Genomic DNA, 19,697 nt, shown 5'->3' on the forward strand with positions numbered 1-19,697 from the left:
CTTAATAGTATGAAGTCCAAAATATTCCTTTACATCATTTATTTATAGGGTTAAGAGGATCACAAAGAAGGTTATTCATAGAATAAAATAAAAAGATAATATATGATGTAATAAGTACAGACTAACATAAGCAAATGGATTGAGCTGAGTGGTGCACACATGATCCTTTATATCTGACATTAACCTTTTCTTTTGATTTGGTCCATTGGTGGATACCTAGAGAGTGCTCTGGGCGTGCTTGTGAGAAGTGGTATATAGGGCAAATCTGTGAAAGTGAGCCCCTAAGAACAAGTGCCAGGTCCACATGAGTAAATTATAAATCCCTTATGCAGAAGTGGCTGCGAGTTAATGACGAGTTCAATTAGTGTAATCATATACATATGCTTTGTAGGTGTGGCCTCCATGTAGCTTGCTTTAGGACATCTATGACGGGTGACCTTGACTATTGACAACCACTAGAGGAGAGTGAGTTCTCTTAGGGTGAGCGCCCCTTTGGGAAAAAAACTTGTCTAGGTAAATCATTTAAATGAACTCATCGATAATGAGCGCATCATCAATTTCATCTTCTAGGGCCAAGCTCATATGTTGTGAGCCCAACTAGAGTGAACAGCTTTTAGGTTGGTATTGACTATAGCCCTATTGTTTGAAGCTTCCTTTGGGCAAGCATTATTTTAGCTGTGTGCTCTCTCTGGACAAATTTTGTAGATAAGAACCTATTTAGCTATCTACAAGTTACCAAAAAATCATACATGTATAGGTATCAAGATCTCCAAATAATTGGTTTGAGGAGATAAAAATTATTTTTTTGTATGTATATATATAACTAAAGCATATTTTATTATAAGCTTTATTGAAACTAGCTAGAAACTTGAAAATCAAACACGAAGCTGCTGTAAATTAAACTGAATAACTGAAAATTAAAACCATTAAATGGATTGAAACTGTCTAAAGCATTTAAAAAAAAAAAGAAACTTCTACAAGGTGGAAAACCGAAATCTAAAGCGATTTTAAAAAACTCTTACTTAATATTAATTATTCATTTTTTCGTCTAAAATTCTAAATATAAACTTCACATTTTAAAAATTATAAGTCGGTTCCTTGCAAAATGCTCCCTAAGGTGCTTTTACTGCACTGAGACGTCATCTTCTCCATCTTCACCTACTTCCGAAAACGCCTTTTCTTCTTCCATCACAGTACTGTCGCGCGTGCTCTCTCTCTCTCTCTCTCACATTAGGGTTTTGTTTCCTCGTGGAATTCCTGCTGGTTGAATCTCAAACATCGAACTAATTTTAGTTTGGCGGTCCCATCTTCTCCTCCTCGTCCACGTCAGCTCATACGAACCGTATAATAGAATAGCACTACTGGCTGGTAGCACCTGAACCGAACACTAGGCTCTCTCCCATGAAGGTGAGACCGAGCTTCCTCCACACTCAGTTTGAGCTGGGTCTTCTTCCTGGAGCGGTATAAGGGCGATCAGCAACATTAGCTCCGTCTGTGAGACCGAAGTTGTTGTGGTTGAGGTAAGATGAATTGAAGTTTAGATTGATTTGATTCAATAAATGGGAGTTTTATGCTGGATTTATGATTATGGCCTAGTTGCAATGTTGAATGTCGTTTGTATTATAGTTCTGTGCATAGGGCGATTCCCTGTTTCTGCATCGGGAGAAATGGGTTCGTTGGAGTTTAAAGAGAGAGTTCTTCTTTCTAGTCGATTGCATTGGGAATTCCTTTATTCTCTTGTGAGGATTTATCCAACTTATATTTATTTAATTTATTTTTTTGAGGGGGCAGTGTTCGACTTGGTGATTGTTTGATCTTAGTTCTGCTAAGGTCTTTTAGTTATGAATTTGTGGTGATTAGATGCCGTTATATTAACAGTTTATTTTTATTGATGGCGAGTCTTGGAGGAAAATGCTTCATGTTCTTGTTCTATTTGAGAAGTCAAAAGGTGCAAATGGGCTGAAAGAGTGTGCTCTGGTTCTATTGTTTTATTTGGACGTTTTTTTTCTGATGGTTTTCATTTCACCAACTCCTATTGAGTGTTTCTTCTTGAATCAATGCATGCGAGCAAGATGCAGAAGGATATTTTAATTAGAAGATTTAGCAACGCTTGCTAAATGCTGCAAATAATTATTTCGATTGATTAGTTGATTATTTGGATTGGATGTTGCAATTCTATTCTGGTCTGTTTAACAAACTGTTTTCTATCCTAGGTATTTCTGAGAAATACCTGTGGCCGTCAATCTATGTTTGCAGAGCAAAGAAGTATTCCCTCTCTCCCCCTATTTATTTAGTTGACTTAACTGACTTCTCCTCCAGTTCCATCACCCCCTACCTCTGTTCTAAATTTATTTTTTCCCTTTTGCATCTTGTTATATGAGCTGTGGTTTTTCAGGTTCCACTAAGAGGCGCATATCAAAAGTTAACATAAAGATATTTCTCAATTGTTTCTCAATCCTGATGGATCTTGTTGGCTTTTTATGCATCTGGCTTCATTTTTAGGATTTGCTCAAAGTAAATTTTAGCTGAAAATGCTAGGTTTTGCTTACAGTATTGCTCTACTCATGGAAATGTCATGTAATGGAAAACCAAATTCTTCTTTTGTCTTCCCTTTAAGTCTTATTTGTTCTTTACCTTCTTATTTGTTGCAGGAACCTGCCATCAAAAGCATGTCATCATCTGGAAGTTCTCTTAATGACCAACTTTCACAAAAAACTGATGTCTTTGGTTTTAAGCTTTGGGTTGTAATTGGAATAGGTGTTGGAGTGCTAATTTTTTGCGTTCTTTGTATATTGGTTTTATGCTTTGCTGTGTGGAGTCGAAAGAGATTTACCTCGAAATACCACCCGACCACCCAAATACCAATCGTATCCAAGGAAATTAAGGAGGTGAGGGTGGAACAAGTCTCAGCTGATAATTTTGTACCACAAGATGGGATCCTTCTCACCATTCATGACAAATCCATTGATATGGGTCCAGATAAGGTCATGGTTCATTTTGACTTGGGTAAATCAAAACATGCTTGTGATGGTAGTCACTTAGGCTCACTCCATCGTACTGACAGAGAAGCTGGTTCCCAATCTGGTGAAGATGGAAATTCAAGAACCATTACCATTTGCAAACCATCTTCTTCATACCCAATAACTTCTCCTTCACCTTTGACAGGCCTTCCTGAGTTTTCTCATCTTGGATGGGGGCACTGGTTTACTCTACGGGATTTGGAAATTGCAACCAATCATTTTTCAAAAGAAAATGTTATAGGGGAGGGTGGATATGGAATTGTGTATCGTGGATGTCTCATCAATGGAACTCCTGTGGCTATCAAAAGACTGCTTAATAATTTGTAAGTTTGCATGGGCTTCTATTGCATATTTCTATTTGCTCTTTTATTGAAATTAGTACTCTTAGTTGCAGAAGACAAAATAATATGCCTATGGACTATTTTATCATCTTTACTTAAAGCCTTTATGATTTGTAGAGGACAGGCTGAGAAGGAATTTGGAGTGGAGGTAGAAGCAATTGGTCATGTTCGTCACAAGAACTTAGTTCGGCTTTTGGGATATTGTGTGGAAGGCACTCAAAGGTATCCCAAGGTCTCAGTTAAAAATTTCTATCATCAAAATCTATGGTTTCTATCAATTAGCTGTTATAATTTATTTTTGTTGCTTTGCACATGAAACTTGTGCTCTAAATGCATCACAATCATCCTATCAAACTATTCTTGTATATATGATTTAATCAGTGGCAGGCTAAACCTCCTTCAACATAGTTTTTTATTCATCTTATTGTTGGATTTCCTTAAATTCAGTATGAACTACTAATTTTTTTGGCATCTACTTTGTCATTGGTTTTCTTATTGTTTATTTCTTTGAACTACGCAATGTTTTGTTCATAATAATTTTGTTAAAGACAAAGTCGTAGCTTTTTTATGTGCTTAGGCATGACATGGCCACAGTGCCTAACCTAATCATTATCAATTTATTATCTTGGCAATGGGCTTGATTTGACCTCTCAAATTCTGAGTTGAGGGCGTTGTCATGATTGGAAAGATGAATGCCAATATTTCAACATGTAGGATGAATTTTTTGTCATAATGAAAATGCAGCATTAAGTGATGTGGAAAGTGCCTTAAGTGTCAGAGAAAGATATACACTTGGAAGCAAAATAGATTTAATTTCGATTCAAGATATTCAAAGATCTAGAGCTACACTTTTTGAGGATAAAGAAGATTAAAGGAAAGGATGGAGGGCTACAAATTTTGTGAGGGGAAAGAATTATAGATGTTAATATAGATTGGAATAGAGGATACCATGATAGCAAATATTAGATAAATCCATGGCTTTATATGCTAAAAACTTAAATAATTTAATTGGTTAAAATTTTTAAACATGCCTTTTTGGTACTTTTTTATCGGCATTGTATCTTCAAGAAGGTATTGGAATTAGGGATGAAATAAAACCTAAAAAATTTATGTTTTACTTTAGAAAGATTAACATGATTAATATATTATATGCTTTTTTAAAGTACTCGTAATTGAAATAAACTTATCAAGGATGCTAAAGCTAAAAAATAACAATTAGAATTCCCTTAACTTTTATAATACTATTTTGTTTGTTCTCAGAGTTGAGGCTTTGAATGCAAAATTTGGTTAGCTTTCAAACATTGGAGTATCAAGGCAGATGTTGTTCTCTATGCTTGAAAACATCATATAGTTGCCCAATGTTTCTGCTCTTTTTTGTGAATGGACAACAAGCATATTTTTTCAGCATGTTTGGAAACCTATTATATTAGCAGCTTGCTGCTCAAATATGAAAGAAATTAATCTCTACTTGCCAATGCAAACCTCTTCAAGTCTCTCCTATTAGTTATATGTAAATATGGTTCTCCTTATGCTGTGAAACTTTTATATCATGGTTATTTATTTGGTAAAGTAGATATTATTTTACGTACTTGTTAACTTCTTGATTTACTAATGTGTTTGTATCTTCACATTTATCTAGTTGAATTTGACAAAAATGCTTAAAAGAATAAATAATTTGGTTCTTCATACCGCTTTACCTGAGAGTTAGGAACTTCTTGTGTTGGATGGCCGCATTTTTTGTATCCTACAACTTGCTCTCCATGTTTGCCATATCATTGATCTACATAATACACAATTCTCAACGCCTAGACTCCAGTAGACTTATAGTGGGGGATATGATTCGAAGTTTTTCATGCTCAATAATTTCTTCAAGTTTTTTGCCTTGGATTTGGTTTTTATTTCATGGAATATTAGCATTTGCCTTGCTTTTTCTAATGCTTTATGTAAATTTTTAGGATGCTGGTATACGAGTATGTAAACAATGGGAACTTAGAGCAGTGGCTTCATGGGGCTTTGCGCCAGCAAGGCTCTCTCACTTGGGAGGCTCGTATAAAGATTCTCCTAGGAACTGCAAAGGCGTAAGCTACTTTATTCAAAACATATGACCTTAAACCCCCTTGTCATGTTTCTTTAACTTCAATAACATTATCTCATTGATTGCCCTTCTAGATTTTATGCTAACAAATTTTGCACCTAACAAATTTGATTTTTTTTCCTAATTTTAGATGTGTTGTATACTTGCCAGGCTTGCTTATTTACATGAGGCTATTGAACCAAAAGTGGTCCATAGGGATATCAAGTCTAGTAATATATTGATTGATAATGATTTCGATGCTAAAGTATCTGATTTTGGTTAGCCAAGCTTCTTGGAGCTGGAAAAAGCCATGTCACTACTCGAGTTATGGGAACATTTGGGTATGTCATATCATGTTTCTTATCCTACAGAAGCATTTTACTGCATCATGTCTTGAATTGTATTTATAAATATGTTTATGAGAATGTAATGGAAAATAAATCTTGAGCTTCTCTCTAATTTGCAGCTATGTAGCTCCTGAATATGCAAATACTGGACTTCTAAATGAAAGAAGTGATATCTATAGCTTTGGGGTTGTTCTTTTAGAGGCCATTACGGGAAGAGATCCTGTGGATTATGGTCGATCGAACAATGAGGTATTAGATGCTGATTTTTTTTTATAACCACCGTTCTAAGTTGTGATTTTTGAATTGAATTGGTTTGTAGGGCTAATAATAAAAGTTGTGATTGTTCATTATATTTGATAACCAATAATTTCTAACAATGAGGTATTAGATGCTGATTTTTTTGGATAACCACCATTCTAAGTCATGATTTTTGAAGTGAATTGATTTGTAGGGCTAGTAATAAAAGTTGTGATTGTCCATTATATTTGATAGCTAATAATTTCTAACTATAGAAGGTTACTTATTATCTACTTTTCATTATCATTATCATCATCATTATATCTCCTTCTCTATACACACTATTTTTGTAGTGGTAGCTAAATTCGATATGCTTTATATGTGACTGTTGGCAAGTTTTATAGCTAATATGTTGTTGCAATAAATTTACATTGGATTCGGCATTGGCAGCGGCTAAGGCACTGTATTCAAATTTTGTGGAAGATTTGGTGATTGTATATTGCTTTTTAAACACTCAAAGAGATAAGTGTGTTCCCTATTAATGAGCATAAGCCTGTGCTAGATTTTATATCTTGATAATTGTTAGCCCAATTGGACTTCGAATAGGCGTGAAGGACTAAGTCACCTAGATGAATGGGAATGTTGAAGTGAAGGGAGCTTTTGAGATAGTGGAGAAGGTGCTTCATTTTGAAGTGACCTCACAGGGGATTGTGCATGTATTGACTTAAGAAGGTTAAAATGAATGTAATGTATGGATTTTTGATAGTGTGATACAATACGTTGTCTATAAAGAGTGGGATTGTCATAGGGAATAGTGGAGGCTTGAATGAATGGTAGTGAATTGGAGATTTGGTTGCACTCATATATGCTAGAATAGTGTAGTATTGCTTAGGTGTATTATGTTGGGTAAGAAAACATCCTGTTATAATGGTGGAGACTTCAACGCTAAGAAATTGTGATACTGGGTTGAGGTATTTTTATGTGGAATTTGGATCTAAGGCTTTTGAAATAGATAAGATAGCTTCATTATTATTGTCTGTAAAAAGAATGTTGTCAACGTAAATAAGGACGTAGAAATTTGTGTAAGTTGTTTAAGAATAAGCAAGGAGGGATTGAGGTTGTTAAAGGGGAAAATTAGAAAAGGTAGAGAACCTTTGCCGAGGTTATTAGGCATATATGATTATTTTGAGTAGACATACATAGTCAGGATATTAGGTATCCTTTGAAGTTTGGGGGTTGATGTATATATATAGTTTGCTGTTTTGGGGGAGGCCATTGGAAGTATTGAGTTTTAGGATAGGCCATTGGCAGTGGAGGGCTGTGGTGGGGAGAATTTGGATTTTGAGCATTTTTTGCAATCAAACTAGATGTTTCATTGCAATCGATCCCTTGCTCTTGCTTGTAACCTTTGTTGATTTGTAACTCACATTGAACCCAACCGCCGGCCCCACTTTCCCCACGATCTCACAAACCATCCTAACTTCCTTTCACGGCACAAAAATAGACGCTCTCTCAGAATCAGACACAAGCATTCGATACTCAAAGATGCAAGGAAGCCTAGCCAGATATCGTCCCTCTCTTGTTTGCTCCATTCCTCACGAAGAAGCCGTCCAACTCTGTAACATCGAACTCTCCAATTTTGCCTACCTGTACACGATCCGACTCCCGCCGCCACTCCAGCGCCCGCACTCACTGAATCCGCTCCGACCCTAGCCATCAAGTCCGATCCATGTCGAAGACTTGCACCATCGGTTTTAGATTTGGCCAAGATAACACAAATTGAAGCTTCCGTGCCATTGATCTTTTATCTGGGTGAAAAGATTTTTATTTGAAGGCCTCACGCAGTTGTATTTTTTATATCCTAGCATGATGATTGTCAATTCGAAAATCTTGTGCCGTTGTATCTTAGATCCAGGCAGGTAGAACCAAAGGCAAGTGCCTCCCAACCTGCTCTCGCATGAAGGGGATGTTGGGAGGCTGCTAAAATTTTGAACAAAACAAATGACCCCCAAAATAATTAATTTCCAACAAAATTTATCTTTTTAAATGATTTAAAATATATACAATTAATTAATTGTCATTCTAATAAATTATCAAAGTAAAGAAGAAAAGGGGTATGTACCATCAAGTCTTGCAGGAGTTTCCAATGAATTGGAAGTTGAAACATACAAAATGAGAGGGCCAAAGAGCTTCAGTTTACATAATCCATTAAACAAATGATAGTTCATAAGGTAGTTGTTTGTGACAATAAAAAAAATAAAACAATATTAAATTAATCTAAATCTGACGAAGTGAATTTTGTTAATGCCAAAGGACACATCCTGTTCCTAGACTTGAAGGAAAATTAGCAATTTGATTTGACTTCAATATAGTACTCATGTGAAATTTTAAAATATACAATTTTGTGATAATATAAGATTAAAGCATATAGGCTTGATGCATCTTTTAGCCAAACTGAAATTATGCCTCTATAGTTTTTGTTTGAAAACATCCATTATCCATTTCCTTCTGTCTTAACAGTGTATGGTTGAGTTGGTTCTTTAAGAAATTTGCGAAATTCTATTCAAACTAAGAACCTTAGAAGCATCTTTAGACACTTTCTATTGGATAAACCTTTTTATTAGTAGCTAGTCTCTTTGCTATGATGAACTTTTGATGCACAAGTGTCATGGTATTATCCATTAAATCTACATGACATTCTTTAGGTTGTTGATAATGATTTTTGACTTAACCATTTGATGGAATATGTTGCTTTACTCACATTGATCCTTGCATTTCTCATGCATGCAACATTCATTATTGTATTGCATATGACAATTACAAGAACTTTCTTCCAACAACCAATAGTCATGGTATTATCCTTTCAGGTGGATTCATATCTATCCTCTTAGACATACACCACCCTAGGCCTACAAGATATTCTTGGACAAAACAACCCATGGTTGCTGATAAGATGCCTTTTGTCAGGTTGGGTCGACTACCTTCTTTGGCTAAGTAGACCAGAGATCATGATAGTCTGGGATGACGAAACCATGGGATCTTTATTGGGCTCATCTTCATTCCCCCCCATTCCCTATTTTATGTTGATAAACTTCAAAATTCAGATTCAAATTCAAATTCAGACTTTAAAACTGTTATTATTATACGCTAGGTTTGCAATCTATGCAACCTATCTTACAACTAGCCTTAATCGGAAGTTCTCTCTCGTTATCGGAAGGGGTAATTAATTATAGAGGCTTGTGCCTATAGGAAACTATAACTTAGATTATGAAGTCCTCGCAAAATGAGGGCGAAATCTCGGAGTAATGTCTTATCTACAACCCAATCTGCCTTTTGAAAATTCACCCGTAATCTAAACTAGTTAAAACTCTCTGCTATCAACAAAAACAAAAAGAGACGGTACAGAGAGGCCAGCGTGCAAAATTTTTGAAGCCCACAACCTTAAGATACAATTCAAGCTTTATGATAATCAATTGTGCCATTAGCATGTAGTTTGGTTCGAAATATCCATTTGGAGCCAAGAATTTTTTCATTTGGGGGTAGGGGAACAATAAGCCATGTGCCTTATTTTTGACAGTGGCCATAGCTTGCACCAGTGAAGATGTTTGACGACTTGAGTATAGGAGGTAGTATCTTTGGTTTTATGAAATATGTTTTGCTTTTGAATAGGTTTGAGGGAGCCTATTTTCAAGCAAGTGAGCATTGTATGAATTTTAGAATAGATAAAGGTGGTTGTGATGGGAAGGTCGAGGGTGGCGATTGTCTGGTTGAGGAGGTTGAGATGAGTTGTAGGGAGGTGGTATGTGAAGAGGTTGGTTGAGTATGGTTAGCTTGATTTGGGGGATGTTGGGGTATAACAAAGGAACTATTTGGTGATGAAGTGGATAAAATGAGAGCATGGTTAGCTTGATTTGGAGAGACACATGTTCTTTTTAGATATGGCTAATAGAATGGCAGGACTTAGGTGGCCAAGCCATTTGAACCATAAAATGACATTGGAGGCTTAAGAGAGAAACATAGTAGGAGGAGGTTTTTTTTGTTTTGGGAATGGTTATTTGATAGAGACCTTTAGAACTTTGACCCTGAAGAAGAGTTTGACATGTCTATGGAACTTTAATTGAATAATCGGGTGAGTTAAAGGAGATGGCAACAAATTGTCTGTAGCTAGCTTATGGATAGAGATTAGATTGTGGGAAAGTGATACTACGTAAAGTTGTTTGGGAAGAAGAAGCATATGGATAGGGTATGTTGAAGTCCTCTGTCGATATGGTGGATGGCAAGTGACAATCCATTACTAATGAGCACTTGCTCAGGTCCAGTGTTTGGTGTGGCATGTTGAAGCTGAATGAGGGTGGAGGTTAGATGTCGGGTGGCGTTGAAAACTAGAATCCAGTTCAAGGAAGGAGCTTAGGATGAGGTGGCAAGAGCTTGAGGTGTGGTTGCGGGAATGTAGTCGACATTGGTGTAATGCCAACAAGTGGGGGTTGAATGACCTTGTTTGTTATATGTTTAACAAATTGTTGTTGCTTTGGTGAATATTTTTTTTTCACATGAAACCTAGGTGGTGGGGTTGTGCTATGTTGGTGGGTTTGGAGGAGATGAGAACTTGCCCAAAGAAATTTAGTGACCAATCTAGCCTTGTGAGGCTATGAGAGCAAGCTGAGGTTCAATTTGGGATTCAATCTTTGGACATTCATTAGTGGTGTTGATTTCTTCGCTATATAGAAAGGATTATAAGTTCCCGAGGTTGATTTAGGTGAATTTGGTGTGAACCATTGTTTTGAATGCTCAATATACAATAGGGAGTGACTACAATTTTATTAACTAATGTTTTAATTTAAAATAAATATTGGGTCATAAACTAGTTTTTCATTGAGATATCATGGAGAACGTTCTTTAGTTACAGTACCCAAGATTGATTTTTGGGCTATAGATATTTTTCATGATTGCCCATAGAATAATAGGTGAGATAGTAGAGTATAAGGCAGCGGCCTAATTCTTGTCAATGAGAATTCATACAAGATAAATAGGATTTCGTTAAGGTTTGCTGTCATTGAGGAATTCAGGAAGGACATGGCGTGAAGATTTTTGAGGGTTTGGGATCTCTAGATAGGATAGTTAACATTGGTGAGTTGTTTATAGGTAAGATGTTTGATGCTGGAGATGAGGTGTTTAAAAAATGAGGGAATAATGAGTGTTGGGAGAGGCTGATCGATAGGTCTTGGGGATTGTTGGTGTAGACTGCTCCATTTTGGAAGAGAAAGGATAGGTTGACATTAGGCTGTGGGAGGCTTTGATACCATAGTGAACTCATGGTGAAGGTTTAAGCTTGAATGTAATAAACAAGAAATAGGGAACAAGATAAAGAGTAGAAGCTTATCTTTACCCAGTACATAAATAGTGATAAAGCATTACATTAAAGAGGAATGTAGAGTATTCTAGTAGTTTGATGGTGCAGGTTTGTTAGCTATTCACTGTCTAGATAGGGAGAGCTTTTATCATGCTGTTGTGGGGTTGAATTTGATGGCATGAGGGATGCTCCACGGTTATTATGAATCACTTGATATATGAGCATATGCATTAGGGGGATCAGTTAGAAGTGAAAATAAGAGGAAGCAAGAGAGCACGTGAAGAGAGATTGGGAGAAATGGGCTGAGCAATTAGCATGGGAGAGTAATAAAGGGAGCGAGAATCATTCTGGAATTTCCTACGTTCATGGCCTTGCTTGTGATTTTTATGGCTTTCAGATGTCGTGGGTGAAGTCGCAGATTTGATGATTGAACCATGGGGATCACATGTGGGTTAGATTGTGTCAGTCTTTGTGGGTTTGGGAATGCTTGATTGCAAGCGTGGGTATATTATTATTATTATTATTATTATTATTACTATTTATTTTTTTAAGACTCCCTAATGTCCTCTAAAGTTTCCTTCTTGAGACATGACATCAATTTTATTATCATTTGGTAGATAGGAAGTTGGAAATGGTTTCAATATTATTTTCATTATTATTAGAAAATTTCAACAAAATGGCATGCTCCACAATAGCTGATTAGAATCAGTGGCAAGTGCACAATGCAATTTGTTAACATATAGTGATAAACTTTATTTAGTACATGCATTGAAGGTTCACATTAGATTTTAAAAAAGCTAATGCAAATGAGCCTTATCATTTTCATTTTAAACCTCATATGGACCTTATACTTCAGGTGTATTTGATTATGTTTATCACATCTTGAGTCCATCTTCTATTTACATTCCAAATTTACATTTATGAATATGTTTCTGCTGGAATGTTCTAAAACTTACACCTTGGTTATCTAAACATATTTCCATAATTAATATTTGCGCTTCCAAAGGAAAAAAATGATTATCTTAGTCATATGTTTTCTCATAGAACTCTCCTTTCTAATGTTTGAAATTTTAACATCCATAAAAACTTAAATATTCATTACCATATATTTTCCTATGCAAAAGATAGGTTTTAGCGTACATTATAAATTCGGGTTATGTTCATATCTTTTATTTCTTAGGCTGAAAATGACTAGAGAGAGAGTTGAAGGTAAACTTGAATTATGGAGGTCAACCTTAGAGTCTAAAGGTTTTCACTTGAGTTGATTTAAAACGGAATATATGGAGTGTAATTTTAGTAGTAATAGACCTAGTGAGGGGATTGTGACTTTGGGTGATCAAGTCATTAATAAGAGTACATGTTTTAGATATTTTGGATCTATTGTTCAAAGTGATGGTGAAATAGATGGGTATATTATAAGCATAATTCAAGTTGGATGGTTGAAGTGGAGGAATACATCGAGCTTGTTGTGTGATAGAAAAGTACCCCTCAAACTCAAAGGAAAATTCTATAAGATGGTGGTGAGGTCTGCAATGCTTTATGGTGTAGAATGTTGGCCATTAAAAGAGAAGCATAATACTAAGTTATGTGTGACAGAGATGAGGATGCTCAGGTGGATGAGTGGCTTTACCCTTAGAGATAGGACACGAAATGAGCATATACGTGAAAAGGTTGGAGTAGCTCCAGTTGAAGATAAGATTAGAGAGAGTCGTCTTAGATGGTTTGGTCACATAAAACGGCGGCCTTCCGATGACCCGGTTAGGAGAGTAGAGGTATTAGATTTGACTTGTATTAAGAAAGGTAAAGGCAGACCTAAAAAGACTTGGTTAGAAAATATTAGGAATGACCTTTCTTTATTAGATTTAAACGAGAATTTGACTTTTAATAGGACACAATGGAGAAAAAGGATTCATGTAGCCGACTCCACGTAGAGGGATCAAGACTTGATGTTGTTGTTGCTGAAAATGGCACTTGGTGTATTGGTTTTGAAGGATCTTATTTTAATGCAAATAGAAAAATTATTTTAGTAGCCCAAATAGAAAATGACACTTGGTGACTTTGGGTGATCAAGTCATTAATAAGAGTACATGTTTTAGATATTTTGGATCTATTGTTCAGAGTTATGTTGAAATAGATGGGTATATTATTAGCAGAATTCAAGTTGGATGGTTGAAGTGGAGGAATACATCGGGCTTGTTGTGTGATAGAAAAGTACCCCTCAAACTCAAGGGAAAATTCTATAAGATGGTGGTGAGGTCTGCAATGCTTTATGGTGTCGAATGTTGGCCATTAAAAGAGAAGCATAATACTAAGTTATGTGTGACAGAGATGAGGATGCTCAGGTGGATGAGTGGCTTTACCCTTAGAGATAGGATACGAAATGAGCATATACGTGAAAAGGTTGGAGTAGCTCCAGTTGAAGATAAGATTAGAGAGAGTCGTCTTAAATGGTTTGGTCACATAAAACGGCGGCCTTCTGATGACCCGGTTAGGAGAGTAGAGGTATTAGATTTGACTTGTATTAAGAAAGGTAAAGGCAACCTAAAAAGACTTGGTTAGAAAATATTAGGAATGACCTTTCTTTATTAGATTTAAACGAGAATTTGACTTTTAATAGGACACAATGGAGAAAAAGGATTCATGTAGCCGACTCCACGTAGAGGGATCAAGACTTGATGTTGTTGTTGCTGAAAATTGCACTTGGTGTATTGGTTTTGAAGGATCTTATTTTAATGCAAATAGAAAAATTTCAAATTAGCCCCCAAGTTATTTGTGCGTGGCCAATTTAGTCCCAGATAATCAGTTTGCTCCAATTTAGCCCATCTATTATACAAAATTGTTCCAAAATGGTCCCTTATGTTCAAATTGTGATATAATTTTGATTCCAATTTAGTCCCTTTACCGTATATAGTTGATCCCAATTTAGTCCCCAAAGAAATCATTTTATATAAATTTTGTATAGTCAAAGAACTAAATTGAAGCAACGGAACTAAATTGATTGCATACTAATAGTCTAGGGATTGATTTGAAGTTTACATCTATATCTTTATAATTAGTTTTATACCAACTTAAGGAGTTTTGCATATGTTGTGTTAACTCTATTTTATGGAAGTCGTTTCCTACTTATGTAAATATATATGTTTAGGCTTTTATTTTCAACTATTTTCTTATCCTAGAAATTTGAATGGCTTTGCAGGTAAATCTAGTTGACTGGTTAAAGATGATGGTTGGAAACAAACGATACGATGAAGTGGTAGATCCAAATATCAACACAAAACCATCAACAAGAGCACTTAAGCGAGCTCTTCTTACAGCTTTGAGATGTGTGGATCCAGATTCAGAGAAAAGACCGAAGATGGGTCAGGTTGTCCGTATGTTGGAATCCGATGAATCAATGTTTCGTGAGGTAATAACTATAATATTTCTAATCATAACATCTAAATAGTAGTAATGCATTATTTATGGCAGAAATGTTCATTTCTAATAATTTTTACATTATGCATGAAAGCTGGATAATCTACCATTTCATCATAAAATTAGATTAGTACTTTAGAACTAAGTAATAGATATTTATACGTTTATTTTAGATTTTGATAGCTGAAATGTTTTTTAAAAATGCACATGATTGATGGAATGTTCAAAATTCAAAGCTTGTTCGAACTTTAATCAACTTGGAATTGAAATCAATTTGCTTTAAGTTAAAGATGACTTGTTCGAAAATAGTTCCACTAAACTTTAAATCGACTTCATTTTTTATTTTTTTATTTTTGTTTAACTTTAAATCGACTTCATATATGATATATATGCATGCATATGTTTTTGCATATATTCATGCATATGAATTATTCATATATAAATTTGCATGCAAGTATTCTTCTTTAAGTGCACATTAATAATTTGTATGGCTTCGTAAAAAGAAGTATAAGTATTTATGCATAATAAATTTAATTAAAATCAGAAAATATTTAATGAAATTAATAGATTTTGGCTCAATTTAAATTTAAAGGATTGATTTTTTTTTTGCCCATTGCTACTTGACTTGATATCTACCCCTTGTTTGGCATAATCTTACCCCTAATTTATGCACGTTCTTCTTGAAGTAATTCTTTAAGTAACCGACTTTTATGCAATTTGCTTGAATAATTTTTTTGGATATTATTTATCACTAATAATTTTTAGGCTAATTAGAAACTAATGCTATGCCCACTAGGGCTTTAGATTTTTCTAGGCAGGGTCGAAAAATCCAAAAGGCATGCTGGTGTATGTCTCATATGTCCATCTAATCTTGTGTCTCACAGGACATTAATGTCTTTTGAGTGTATTTTCTTGTATCCAAACTCATCCATGAAAAATGTAAAACATTAGCATTGAATATATATATATATATATATATATATATATATATATAATGTATTATATATATATATATAGGGTGCAGATGAAATAATGTATAATGTCTTAGGGTCAACGATTTGACAATTCAAGCTTTGGCTGAGCTGTGCAAAGAAACACAAAATGCTTTGCTATATGTTTTCTAACTTTTAATTTAAGCAAAGATTAATGTTTATTCATTCCAGAAGATAATATAAAAGTCACCAAAAATTAAAAAATCATAAGAAATCTGAAAATGAATATAAAATCTTTTACCAAAAAAAAGGAAATTGACATAAATCAAACTTGGCAAAATCATAATCCCGCACACGCACTGATCACTAAACAATTTTAAAGGAGCAAGACAAAAAAATCATAAATTGAATGATCTAGGCCTTAGTATAAGGAGAATCTCTCGAAAGAAAGCTAACCCAAGTGATTTAGATATTAATGGAGATGATTTATATATTTTTCAGATAGACTAAACTTCAAAATTTAAGTTTGTTTTACCGCTTTAATTATAAATATATTCATTGAAATGTTAATGTCATTTTAATTTCTCTGTAGGTTTTTCTTTATGAATTTGTATCTGAAGAAACCAAGAATCAAATGTCAAATCAATTTTAGTTTGATGGGTAGAAATAACTGTGTTAAAATTTTCATTGGGAGTTATATTAACTATCTCAATTTTATCATCTTTAGTAGGTTCTAGTTATTCACTTTTACTTTCATGATTCTTTTGATTAGTTTGCTAATCAGCTAGGAAAATATGTTTTGCTTGCTTGCTCAGAATTCACATAATCACATTATCATTTTGTTCATTAGAGTCTTCAATTATATTAGGCATGATTTGCTTAGCTTTTTACTCAAAAATAGATTTGGCGCCTTTTTAAAAGCTTAGGTTCCTATTCTAGAGTTTCTATGGAAGTTAGGATTCGTACTCAGGATAGTATTCATATATTATTCTAGGTTCATTCTCAATTTCAAGTTTAATTTTTAATGGAGGATTAGCTTTATAATTGATCCCATTATGAACTCCAAATTATAATTCTTGCTCAAGGATAAACTTCGGTTCATAAATTAATTGAAAATATGCAACCTTAGATTTAACATAATCATATACATGTTGGATTTCAATCTTAAATTCAAACTTTCAACTCTTCACCAGATATAGATTTTGGAACATATGCAAATCCAGTTGAATATTCAAGCTCCATCTCATCAAAAGAGTCCAAGCTTAATTGTAAATTTTTATTGAATTGATCTTTAAAAGGATTTTCATTAATTATAATTTTTTCAATGATAAGGTTTGACTATGCTTGATTATTATGTTGTTGCATTTTTGACAATTTTGAGTGTAGAAGATGACTTTTTTTTTTTAGTGTAGAAGATAATGACTTCTTTGTTGAAACTTTATACTACAGTTTGAGGCCTTTGTTAGGGTTTTTAGTTTAAGGCATTCATAAATGCTTGCCCAAGTTTTATAAAACGTACGATCACAACAAAGTATTCTTAAAGCATTGTCTAACTACAAGATTTATAAACCTATTGTAATATGTAGATATACTGGAATTATTTTGCCTACAACCCTAAATGTTTGCTTGGCTGCAAATAAGATTTAGGTGGGATTAAAAAAAAAAAATTTAGGTTGGATTTAATAAATCTTATAAAGTTGAATTCACTGAATCTTTTGTGCGTTAAATTTTGAAGACTATTTGATATGATGTGTTAAATCTAAATGAGTTATACTTTTTGTTTCAAGTTTTAAGAATTTATATGATTGATTTGCAATGAAATCTAGGATTTAAGGTTCTTAATTAATTTAAAATTTAAATTTATTATGTTTTGAATTTAATAGTTAAGTATGAGTTACTTATTAATTTTAATTTTACTTACAGTCAATAAGTTATAATGATAAATAACATAAATTAGAAATTAGCTTAGTTGTAAAATAATTTAATTACTAATTGTAGTACTAATCATCAAATTATTTATTTTGGTGTTAATTTAATAGATAATTGATTTCTAATTATATTGATAGTCATCTAATTAATTAGTTAATTATTTTTTGAAATAACTAATTATTTAACTAATATTCCTAACGATTTAATAAATATTAAGTGTTATATTGTTAGTTTTGATTATTAATTATAATATTAATAATCTTATTAATCACTTAAGTTAATTATAATAAGTTTTAATTACTAATTATACTATTCATTCTTTAATTGAGTTAAATTAAATTATTTAATTATACTACTAATTATATCTACAACAACAACATTATATCATTAATTATTTAATTAAATTAATTAATTTTAAATATTTTAAGTTACAGTCATTAAAAAGTTAATTTAGATTTATTTCTAGTTTTAGATGGTAGGCCGTCCAGGTTTTGCTTTTCTTCTTCTCCATTTCTTCATTGTTGTTGCTTTCCCTCATGGCCATTTCATCGTTGTTGCTTTGCGTGTAGTGTTATGAAAGAGTCACTAAAGCTCCGCCTCCTTCGACAACATTGGATCGGACGTCACGACAGGAGTTCGCTCGCCGCGAAGGTAACAATCTTGATCCCTTTCACGCACTTCATCGGCCAAATCCCGTAAATCCGATGAATTCCAGGATTTATCAAATTTTGGATTTAGGGAAAGAAGAGCGAAATAAAGGAGTTATTTCGCCATGAGATTTACCAGGTGCTCAAATCCAATTTAGCAGGATTGAGCATAAATCATGTTGCCAAACATCCCCCTAATTTATTATTTTAGATGAGTTTCATGTTTTGTTTTGCTCGCAACAATTCACCAATAATAAGTTTGTGCATGTTTAATTAATTTGGTTTCTGCAATTGTAATATTTTCAGAACCAAATAAATGAAACTCTTCAAAAAAAAAAAATATTTCTAAATTTTGATCCATTCTTGAAATATCTGTATATTCCCTCAGCGAATTTAGGCACTTAGTTTTACTGACTTACTAATTTTTATATAAAGACTACTGCCTGCAAATACCAAATTCATCTGCCTGGAAATTATAAAGCTTTCTATGCTTTTTTCCCCAACTAGTTAATTTGGAGCTGAATACTTTCGAACCATTTCTAAACCAGTTCAATTTGCAGGACCGGAGACATCCCTGAACGGTCAAGGGAGAAGGGAAATTGAATCCCAAAGGGAGACTTAGAAACAAAAGCGACAATAATGATAAATCATCTTCAACTGTTTAATCATTCTGAAATAATTTTATTTGATAGCTCACCCTTTTTTGACCTGCCAAGTATCTGGAAAATCAGAATTGGACACAGAAAGTGCAAGTTATATATCGTTAGACCCAGCTCTTCCATACAGCAGGTGCTGAGATTTCTATCAGAGGTGCACTTTTATTATTTTTTTATTGCTGTAGAATGAATTTGTTCTGATTTTGTTGTTTGTGTCGTATCCAAGGTACATAAATTTGTGTATATAGTTTTGAGTTTGTCAATCTTGTGAATTTCATTATCTGGATTGGAGTTTGCCTTTGTGAATTTAAATGGTATTATGAAGATAAATTGCTAGCACCAGCTTTGAGAAAGGTTAGAGCTGACCCTTTCTATATTTTCTATTTTTTTAGTTGGTTTTGGGATTATGGCTTCATTTGGAGCGGCTTTCTGAATGTTTTTTAAAATTGCTCTTTAGTATAAAAATTTTAGTTTAAGAAATTCTTGTATTAAAAAGCTCTTTTAAAAAGCAATAAAAATGCTATGACAAACGAAGGTGAACATCTTAATTTATTTAAAAAAAAAATAGCATAAGATTAGCAGAATCTTCTTACTAACTAGATTCAACTTCCCAAAGCTTGAGAATGCTCAAAAGTATTTGTAAATAAAGGATATCTATGCATGATTTTCTAAATGCTGCCAATGATTGATGAGAATCATTTAAAGTTGGGGGGCTATGGTTGAGAAGGGTTGGAAATGAATTGAGTTGAG

At 33.8% G+C, this 19,697-nt stretch overlaps 1 pseudogene; it reads left to right on the top strand.

The window, feature by feature from the left end:
• Positions 1 to 1,526: 1,526 nt before the first annotated feature.
• On the top strand, positions 1,527 to 19,300 carry LOC110113470 (annotated as a pseudogene).
• Positions 19,301 to 19,697: the final 397 nt, after the last annotated feature.

This window comes from Dendrobium catenatum, unplaced genomic scaffold, assembly GCF_001605985.2.
Source record: "Dendrobium catenatum unplaced genomic scaffold, ASM160598v2 fragScaff_scaffold_1468, whole genome shotgun sequence".
In the NCBI taxonomy this organism is placed as follows: Eukaryota; Viridiplantae; Streptophyta; class Magnoliopsida; order Asparagales; family Orchidaceae; genus Dendrobium; species Dendrobium catenatum.